Here is a 10,705-nt window from a genome sequence, read left to right as displayed (position 1 = left end):
AAGTGTCTGAGGCCAAATTTGAACCCAGGACCTCCCGTCTCTAGGCCTGACTCTCAATCCACTGAGCTACCCAGCTGCCCCCCTAGTTATATTCTTTATGAAGAGCCTGGCTGCCTCTCCGGGGTGATGCCCCACACTTAAAGCTTCCCAAGCACTCCTCAGGTCCCCGGGTGACATTGGTCACACAAACATTATTAGACTTATTTTGTAGATGAAGCTAACAGAAAGACATGAAGGGGCTCCAGTTTAGGGCCCCAAAGAACCTCTGGGGGCACGGGATGGGCCCTGGAAACCTAGAAGGACCCTTCCAGGTTCTCTGGGACCAAACCAGACCAGTCTTAGAAAGAAGTGGGATTTGTCCCAGGTCCTAAAGGAAATCGGTGACAGAACCAGGATTCCCACCCACATCCTTTGGCTCTACATCTAAAGACTCCTTTCCCCTCTTTGCCAAGCTCACATCCAACCCTTTCCTTCTGCAGAGGAGGAGCCTGAGACCCAGAAGGTTGTGGATTTGCCTCTGGCCATAAGGGAAATGAACAGCAACTCAGAATTTGAACCCAGGTCCTGTATTGCACCGTACTTCCTATACCATCATGCAATCACACAGCTAATAAGATGAGATCATCCATTTAGAACCGGAAGGGCCCTTGGAGTGCTTCTGCTCCAGGCCCCTCACTCTAGAGGCCCAGAGAGGTTGGGAGATTTGGCCAAAGTTTCACAGGGAGTAAGGGAGAAGGGCTGGGTCCAGAATCCAAGGATTCTTTCTGCTCTGACACTGGGGATCCCCCTGAGGGGAAGGGGAAGCTGGGCCAGGCCAGGGGGACAAACTGAGAGGTAAAGATAGGAGAAGTCTTGACCAGAGATTTAAAAAAACCTTTACCACCAGCTGTGTGACCCTGGGCAAGTCACTTGACCCCCATTGCCCACCCTTACCACTCTTCCACCTATGAGCCAATACACCGAAATTAAGGGTTAAAAACAAAACAAAACAAAACAAACAAACAAAAAAACCTTTACCTTTTATCTTGGAATCAATACTGTGGACTGGTTCCAAGCAGAAGAGTGATCAGGGCTGGGCAATGGGGGTTAAATGACTTGCTTAGGGTCACACAGCTAGGGCGTGTTTGAGATAAGATTTGAACTCAGAACTTCTTATCTCCAGGCCTGATTCTCAATCCACTGGGCTTCCCAGCTGCCTCCTGGGGCAGACACTCAACTTGGGCTCTGTCCATGAACTTGGTTTTCCCCCCTAATATTCTGATATTTCGAAAATGATGAATTTCTAGTGTTCTGGTTAAATGGAATTTCAATATAATCGGTTCCCCTGTACCCCTTTGTTTTTTATTTTGTGCATCTAAAATTAGTCTTCTGGGAATGGGTCTGGGGCTGAGGGTGCTGGAATGGGAGGAGGGAGGGGGCAGAGGAGGGCATCACCGCGGGCCAACTTCCCCTTGGGAAAACCCACCGAAGGGTGGGCAGGCAGGCTGGACGAGGGAGGGAAGGCAAACGGCTGTAATTCAGCAAATCCCGCCCTGGCCTCCTGCCCGGCCAGAAAGCAGCCCAGCAGAGCCACCCGGAGGGGGCCTCTCCAAGCAGATGGTCCCCCTGGCAGGCCGGCAGTCAGGGCTCCAGCAGCAGGCAAACACACATGTACATGGAACAACACAAACACACGCCCCAAAGCAAACACACGGGCACCGAGGAACACAAACCCTCCCGAGGGATCCTGGGAGCTCCTGCACCTCCCAGCTCGGCAAGGACTTGCCTTCTAGCACGGGAGCCTGCACCCCCCACCCCGGCACACTGCTGCTACCCAGGGCCCGTCCCCACGGCAACACAGGGATGTGAATGAACCCACAAAACGGGGGCCACCAAGAAAGAAGGGGAAGGGATGCCCAGTCACAGACAGTGAGCACACACCAGCACCCAAGGCAAGAGGCCAGGAGAGGGGGGGACAAAGAGAGAGACAGAGAGAGACAGAGAGACAGTGACAGAGAGAGACACACACAGAGAGACAAAGACAAAGAGACAGAGAGAGACAGAGACAGAGAGAGACACACACAGAGAGACAAAGAGACAGAGACAGAGACAGAGAGAGTGACAAAGACAGACAGAAGAGAGAAGAGACAGAGAGAGAGGAGAGGGAGAGAGAGAGACAGAGAGATCTAGAGCCAGAGGCAGAGGCAGAAAGACAGAAAGGCATAGACAAAGAGGAGAGACAGACAAACAGATGCACACTGGATGTATAAAGCCAGGCCTAGAGGCCAGAGAGCCAGTCTTGCATTCAGGAAGTTGGGGTTCGAGTTCTGTTCCTAATTCTCTCTCTCTGACTCTACATGACTCGGGGCAATTCAGTTAACTTCTGAAGGGCACAGTGGGAGAGAGAGGGCATCGGCAGTGCCATCTGTGCCAGTGATGTTCCCACAGGTGCCCGCCCGCCCATGCCCCCCTCTTTCTGCCCCCTCCCCTCGCCTGGTTTCACACGGCCTGGCCATCCTGCCTGCCCCTCCTGTGGAGCCTGGTCCCCTCGTCCCCCAAAGCCATGCTATTGTTAGCCTGAGCCCAACCCCACGAGGGAGGCAAAGCCGAAGACAAGCAGCCATCCTCTGGCCTCGAGGCTCGCCTCCTGGTTTGGGCTCTCTGCCGCATGGAGGGGGCCCCTCTGGGGTGCTGCCGGGCTCAGGGGCCTCTTTACTAGAGAATCCTAGCACGGCAAAGGGACCTCAGAGGGCATCAAGTTCGACTGAGAGGAAGCCCGGAGGGGGGAGAGGCCTCTCCCCTCTTCCCTGGGAAACGAAGGAGCTGATGGCCTCTAAGGAAGGGCCCTCCCAAGCCAAGCCTAGGCTCCCTGGAGAGAGGAGGGATCCGGCACCTCCTTCTGAGGGCCTTAGGAAGCTCTTAGATGGAGGCCCCCTGAAGGCAGCTCCTGGCAGAGGCTTCTCTTTACTCAACAGCCCAGGCGGGACCGAATTCAGTTGAACCGAATGTCCACCTCCAGCTGGCTCTGCGGCCGTGAGCTTTTGGGTGTGAGCCGGCCGGCTGGCCCTTCTCTCCCCTCCTGCCAGGACCCAGCAGGACAGTCCTCCCTTCTCAGGCTCTCCTCCCCTGCGTGCACGCCGCGGCCCAGCCTCATCTGCCTTTCACGGCTTTCCCAGCACCGCCCAGGGCCGGGAGCCAGCGGATGCTCCATAAGCGCCCACGCGAGGCCCTCTCGTAAGGCGAGGGGAAAGCCAGGCTCCGGCCCGGCCACCTCCCCAGGATGCTGTCCGGAGAAGGAGCTCCAAAGGACGGGGAGGGCAGCCCCGGCCAGCTGCCGTCTCGGGGGATAGAAGGGATTGAGGGGTTTCGGGTGGCTTTGGTTAGGGTCCCCTGGGAAGGGATTTTTGTGAAGATCCTGGATCCTGGGCTGGTTTTGCATGTCCTTTTCCAGCTCGTTTTACAGATGAGGAAACAGAGGCAAACGGGCGAAGGGACTTGCCCAGGGTCATACGGTGAGTGTGCTTTGGTGGAAGGGGCTCCGGTTTGGAGCCAGAGACGCCGGCAGGGGATTTGGAGAGGCCACTTCCCCTTCCTCATTCGCCCTAGGACACCGCTAAGCCCTGCACTGTGCACCCTGGCCGGCCCCTGCTACGGAGAGCCTCGCGGTGTCTGAGAGGGGCATTTGTTATCTAATGGATCCGTTAGACCCCTTGATGCTTAACAGGGTGGGGAGCGGGCCTCGGGGGTGGGGCTGCGTGTTCTATTCACGCAGGGCCTTTGCTGCCAACAAGCCATCAGAGGGACCGCCTCTGGGGCCTCCCCCATCTACAGGGGCTGCCCGCAGGACATCACGGAACTCAGAGCCCAGCCAGAGAGCCAGAGGCCCAGAGGGGTTAAGTGGCGGCTCAGGGTCGCCACAGATATTGGCAGGGCCCAAATTCAAACCCCTGAATTCCTGACTCCTGGGCAGCTGGGTGGCACCGTGGATAGAACACCAGAGCTGGGGTCAGGAAGACTCATTCTCCTCAATTTAAACCCAGTCTCAGTCATGACTGGGGGAGCCTGGGCAAGTCACTTCCCCCTGTTTGCCTCAGTTTCTTCATCTGTAAAATGACCCGGAGAAGGAAATGTCAAACAACTCCAGTATCTTTGCCAAGAAAACCCCAAATGGGATCACAAAGAGCCGGACAAGATGGAAAAACACCTGAAACAACAATTTCTTGAGCCCAATTCCAGTCATCTTTTCACTGCACCAAACCACCATTCAGAGGGTCCAGGGGGTGCTCTCTGCTAAATGGGTGTTGGGTGCCTTCTGAACCCAAGGAACGCCATCCCGATGTTGAGCAATCAAAGGGTGTTTTTTGGCTGGGCAAATGGAACAACACGTGCCTGAAAATCGGCCCTGCCCCGCGCCCTTCTGGAGCAGAGGGCTTCCCTCGGGTGAGCTGTGGGCTCCACGTAGCACCCCGGTTTTGTCTGGCAGGGGAGGCTTCCAATGATGAGGTCACTCTCCGTCCTTCCACCAAGCCCTGCATCTTGTGAGTTCGGTCAGTCAGAATAGAGGGAGCATCTCCTTGGATGGCGGCTAGCTGGGGCAGTGAGGACGTCGCTCAGGGCCGGAGCCAGAAAGATCCGAGTTCAAATCGGAGCTCAGCCCCTGACTAGTCATGTACCTCTGGGCAAGTCGCTTAATCTCTGTTTACCTCAGTTTCCCCCACTGTAAAATGGGGATAGTCACAGCATCCATTTCCCAAGACGGTTGTGAGGATCCAATGAGAGGGTTTGTAGAATTAGGGATTAAAACAAAGATCAAATAAGATTTGTGAAGGGCTTAGTGCTGTGTCTGGCATATAGTAGGTGTTTAATAAGTGCTTCCTCGCCCCACCTCACGAAACCTTATAGACACCTAAATGAATGCGTTCCAAACTCTCTCTGTCTCTCCATTTCTGTCTCTCCATCTTCCTGGAATTGCAAGTAAAAAAATAAATCTGTTGACCAGCGATTGTGTCTCAGAATTTTTGATTTGAGTATCTTGAGAACTTCCTCTGATGGTCCTTCATCCAGAGCTGCTGCTGCTTCATTTTTAACCCCCAGCTCTAACACAGAAGGGGAAGGGTTAGGCAATCAGGGTAAAGTGACTGGCCCAGGATCACCCAGCTAGGAAGTGTCAGAGGCCAGATTTGGACCCAGGGCCTCCCCTCTCCAGGCCTGGCTGTCTATCCACTGAGCCGGCTCACTGCCTCTCTAGCCATAGCTTCTTGAAGATGGGGGTGGGGGTCCAGAAAAGCCCCAGGCCTGGGGGCGGCTGGGTTTCTCAGTGGATACACAGCCAGGCTTGGAGAGGGAGGCCTTGGGTTCAAATCTGGCCTCTGAAACTTCCTCACTGGGTGATCCTGGGTCAGTCACTTCACCCCAGTTGCCCAGGCCTTACCTCTCTTCTGCCAAGACTACAGATTCTAAGTCAGAAGGTGAGGGTTGGGCCTGTACCACCTCTGTCTCTCCCTCTCAGGCCTCGGAGCCTCTGCCAGGGAGCTGAGGTCCCGCCTCTGGCTTCTCCGGCTCTTCCTCGGAGGGGCGGCCCCTAGATTCTGAGAGGCCCTCGAAGATGCTCCAAGATGACCCTCTGGGAGGCTTCTGCCTGGGAACGTCCCATCGGGGCACCCTGTGCTGGTGTGCCAAGAGGGGGCTCTGATGTGCCCGAGAACATCCCCCCGGACAGTCCGCCTGAGTCATCCCAGAGCGCCCAGCAGCGCGTGCAGACCCTGTCTAGTCTGACTGCCTCACTTTACCATAAGGAAATGGAGGCCAAAGGAGAGCAGGTGCCTTCTCCTAGAGAACAGAGAGGACCAGGGAGGATTCGAATTCAGGTCCTCTCAGTTTCCACTGCACCATGTTGCCTGCTCAGGGGCTTTCTACTGCCTCTCTCCATCCCCGAGGCTGAGCATGCTGCCTGGCCCAGGGTAGGCCTCCTTTTCCCCCATTAGAAGAGAGGTCCCTCGGGGGCACCGAGCCTGGCACCCAGGAGGCGCTCAATGCGGACTGGCTGATTGGATCCTGTCAGCTCCAAAGATGGAGGACAGATTTCTAGGCCAGAAGCCCCAGAGAGCCCTCCCAGATCTCCCGCCAGCTGACCAGCTTCCTGTTGTCTCTCCCTTTAGAAGGGAAGAGCCTAGAGGGCAGGGCAGGAACCGCAGGCCGATGGTCAGTGTTTAACAAGTGTTGGCGGCCCGCTGGCCTCAGAGACTCTCAGAGGTGGCAGGGAGCTTCTCCACCCTGTGTCCGAGCTAAATCCCTCTCTGGCTGAGGCTCTGGGAGCTGCCCATCTCCCCAAGGAGTCTGCTCGGCGCTGCCTTCACCCATCATCAGGAGCGTTTTCCTACCAAGCCAGTGTGGACCTCTGCAGCCTCCGTGGCTCCAGTCTGTAAGCTGAGGTGCCAGAGGGAGGAAGGAGAGATGGCACGGGCTAGAGGCATGGAGGCTGCCAGAGGCTGGAAGTGTTCTGCCTCTGAGGCCCAATCCAGGGTGCAGCAGCCTTCTTCTGACTCAGGTCCTTAAAGACAGTTCTGGCTTCTGCCCTTCCTCCTGCCCCGCGCCCCGCGCCTTCTCTTTTCCAGGCTAGACCCCGCCAGCTCCCCCTGCAGTGCAGCCTGGAGGCCCTTCACTGCTCTGGTTCCTGTCCAGTTTATGATTGTCCTTCAACCCCTTGGACAGTCTCTGTGGTTCTGGAACTGTTCTCAGAGTGCAGCCAATGATGGGACCCATCTAGGCCTCCCTACTTGAGGGGACAAACCATCTGGCTTGTCCTGGGACACCGCCTACCCTCCAGTGGGTTCACTACGTGCTCTGGCTGAACACCAAGGCCAGCCATGGGCTCCTGTTCTCCCAAAAGTTGCCAGTTCGAATCCCCACCAATCCTATTCTTTCTGCATGCCTCCTGTCTCACCTTTGCAGGCCTCTCGGCCCGAGCCCAGGGAGAGGCTCGTGAAAGAACACCGAGTTTGAGAGAAGAGCTGGGTTCGGATCCCAGCTTGGCCCCTCCTTAAATTGGGGTGAGCCATTTTCCTTCGGTGGGCCTCTGTTTCTCCATCAATAAAATGGAAGGCCTCAGGAGGCTCTTTCTGGGCTCTTCTGGAGTCTCAGGGCTGGGCGCCCATCATTCTGGTCTCAGCGTGCCTCTGCACAAGGGAGCTCCCCTCTTTGGGTCTCAGGGCTCTCTCCTCTGTAACACTTGCGATCAGGGAGCTCGTGCCAGCCGGGACCTCGCCACTCAGCCCAGAGCTCAGGGACAGCGGCAGGCAGGAGGAGTCACTGAGGCCCAAAAAGCAGAGCCAACTTTCCTCTGGTCACCCAGCTCATGGGTTAGTGGCGGCACTGGACAGATTTCTGGCCCCGGAATCAGGAAGGCTCCTCTTCCTGAGTTTAAATCTAGCCTCAGACACGTACTAGCTGTGGGACCCTGGACGAGTCGCTTAACCTTATCTGCCTCAGTTTCCCCATCTGTAAAACGAGACAGAGAGGGAAATGGCAAACTGCTCCAGAATCTCTGGAGAAAACTCCAAATGGGGTCCCAAAGAGTCAGCCAAGACTAAAAAGGACAAGTCCCCCAAAAGCTAGGGATCGGGGCTCTGGTTCTCGGATGACCCCTGGAACCTGGCCCCGGCACCCATATCCTGTCTGGCTGCCAGTGAATCCCGTCCTACTGCTGGGATGCTGGCCCTGCTGGCCACCCCCCCGGCCTCCCTCGGCCCCCTCCTCGGCTCAGAACCTCCAGCTAGTACCAAGGGGGGAGGCAGGAAGTGTCTCTGGCCTGGCTGACGATCTTGTTTAACCTTGTGGTAAGTCGGGGCGGGAGAAGAGCTGGTGTGGCTCAGAGGGGAGGAGAGGGGAAACGAGGGCTGCTGGGAACCCACATCCCCCTCCTGCCCCTCTGGGTTCTGCTCGGCTCTTCACGGCCTCCTCCCCGTACAGCTGTCTGGGCTCAGCCCCAGAGGAGGAGGAGGAGGAAGCATCAAAGAGATGCCTCGACCTCACAGCAACACACGCTCACACGGGTGGATTGTTGAATTGTTTTTTTTTAACCCTTTCATATCTGTTCCCTTCCTGTGCCGCTTCCATGAGGCCGAGAGGAGGTTCTTGGATGTCAGACTTGGAGCCAACTTGGGTGGACACGAGGGTCTCGGCCACAGCAGCTCGGCCCTGGAAGGAACCCCAGAGGTTGTCTAGACCAACCTGCACCTGGACAGGTCTGAGGCCCCTCTAAAGCGCCCCGACAAGAGCTTAAGGCTCTCCCACATGGGCCTGCCTCCTTTGGAAGCCCCCAGCTTGACCAACAATGGTGGGATCACGACCTCCCTGCTTTGGGACAATCTACCTCTCTATGAGGCCATATTACATCACTGACTCCAGCAACTAGGTGGTCCAGTGGGTAGAGCGCTGGACCTGGAGTCAGGAAGACCCGAGTTCAAATCCAGCTTCTCAGATACTTCCTGACTATGTGGCCCATGGAGAGAATCACTTAACCTCTGTCTGCCTCAGTTTCCTCACCTGTAAAATGGGGATAATAAAAGCACTTCTCTCCTGGGCTTGTCCTAAGGACCGAATGAGACAATGTCTCTAAAGTGCTTTTGCCCATGCTAAGCATTATCATTCTTCATGCTAAGTATTAGGATGGCACTTGGATCCCCTTCGAAGGCTCAGATCTGTTCGGGGCCAGCTGTCCAGCCAGATCCCTCAGACCTTGTTCTTGGGAAGTTTTTTTCCTTAACCCAAATGTGACTTTCCAAAGTGACCCAACTAGCCGGTGCCCATTAACCTTCGATCCAAGGCCCCGGGCTTTCTCCACCACCGCAAGCCCCTTGAGGGCAGGGACTGTTTCCTCAGGGACTAGCACGGAGTTCACTAATTCATAATTTCTGCCCAATTCCTACGAAATTGTCGGAGAATTCAGAAAGTGGAGGTGGAAGGAGCCTCGGAAGTCACAAGATCCCAGCTGGAAGGGGCCTCCGAGGTCATCTTGTCCACCCCCTCATTTTGCAGACAAAGAAACTGAGGCTCTGAGAGTGGGGATGATTCCCCGAGATCCCAGGGGCAGTAGGCAGCAGTGGGAGAATATTCTTTCAGGTCTGAAGAAGCATCTAACCCGGAAGGGATGGAGGGCCAAGAGGAAGTCTGGCCACTGGGCCACTTTCAATCCTATGGGTCTGGGATGGCCTCTCCCTTCTCCCCTACCAGAAGCCTTTGGGAAATGGGCCTGGGAAAGGGGAAAGAGGAATGTGGCCTCTGCACGGCTGGGAGGTGGAGCAAAAGTCCACTCAGGTGCCTGCTTCCTTTCCAAATAGAGAAATGCCCCTTTCGTACACAGACACATAAATCATCCTCCCTGACCCTGCCACAAGCCCTGCTCTCTCCTCTGAAATCCCTTCCTCCCAGCATGCCCCATGCTCCCCCCTGCACACAGATAAATCACTCTCCTTTCCCCCTAGCCCTCCATGTAATGGAAATTCTGACTCTGTTTCCTCCTCCCCAGCAACATCTGCTCTCAGAAACTCTGAGCACTGACCCTTTTTTTACCCAGCTGGGTTTTTCCTCACTCACCCCTTGGCCTCCCACCTCAGCCTTGTACAGGAGCAACTTCCAGACATCCCCTTCTCTAATCTCTCATGACCTCGATGAAATGGAGAGACCCACTAGAGACGTCCTAAGCTAGAAGGGACCAAAGAAGCCACTTAGTCCAATCTGATGGGGGTGCAGCAGGGAAGGGGAGCTAGAATTTAGTTGGCACCAATTATGGGCCAGGCACTATCCTTTGCAACCCTGAGAGAGGGTTTAATAACGCATGCTGTTATCCCCTTTTTATCACCAAGGAAACTGAGGCAGAGGTTAAGGGACTTGCCCAGGACCCCACAGCCAGTCAGTGTCTGAGGCTAGACTGGAACTCCTGCCTCCAGGCCCGGTGCTCTAGCCACAGAGCCGCCTAACTGCCTGATTCCTAGAAAGGAATCCTCTTTATAATATCTCCCAACACGAGCCCATGGAGTCTTTGGCCCCTTTCTTCAGAACTTGGGAGGGCTCTGACTGTTGGAAACTTTTTTCCCATGTGAAGCCCCTCTGATCAGTTCGCCTTTTGCTCCTACAGAACTACACTGACGGTTATTGTTTGTCTACTCTGAGGTCTGCAAGGCCCTGGGCACACATCGCTTCATTCGATGATGAGATCATCTTCAGGAACGAATGACTATCACAAATCGTCTTGGGTGACAATGACCCGAGGTGGGTGCTGTCAGTACCCCCATTTTTCAGAGGGGGAAGCTGAGGATCAATGGTGTTTAGTGACGTGCTTAGGGTCACGCAGCCCAGGATCACAGAAGGGACCTGCATCTGGGTCTTCCTGATTCCAAGGACTAGTTTCCAACGTGCTCCAGCTGTGACTCAGTGAGTGACCTTGAGCAAGTGCCTGCCTTCCTCTGGGTCTCAGCGAGGCTGTGGTTTGGGGTTTCCCCCAATGATTTAGGTCAGACACCAGGGAAAGCATCCTGCCATGTGTTCTGGAGGGAGGTCGTGGACTCTCTCTGTGTTTAAAGAGCTGTGGGGGAGGTTTATTAGGCGAGGGATGAGCCTGCGGTGGTGTGGTCAGAGGGGGGAGGGAGGGCAGGGCCTGTTTGGGTTTTTTAAAAGGCTCTGGTGTGCTGAGGAGACCAGAAGGGAAAGAAGAGAAAACTGGCTGGGA

The 10,705-nt window shown here is 55.6% G+C and overlaps 1 protein-coding gene across 1 annotated transcript in view; it reads right to left on the bottom strand.

The window, feature by feature from the left end:
- The window catches only part of DTX1 (deltex E3 ubiquitin ligase 1), a 24,466-nt gene that overhangs the window by 12,753 nt on the left and 1,008 nt on the right, over positions 1-10,705 (bottom strand). The gene's annotated exons all lie outside the window — the stretch shown is intronic.

The sequence above is a fragment of the Gracilinanus agilis genome, chromosome 1, assembly GCF_016433145.1.
Source record: "Gracilinanus agilis isolate LMUSP501 chromosome 1, AgileGrace, whole genome shotgun sequence".
Taxonomy (NCBI): domain Eukaryota; kingdom Metazoa; phylum Chordata; class Mammalia; order Didelphimorphia; family Didelphidae; genus Gracilinanus; species Gracilinanus agilis.
The sequence above is the reverse complement of the archived record's forward strand: the minus strand, read 5'-3'. Positions and strand labels throughout refer to the sequence as shown.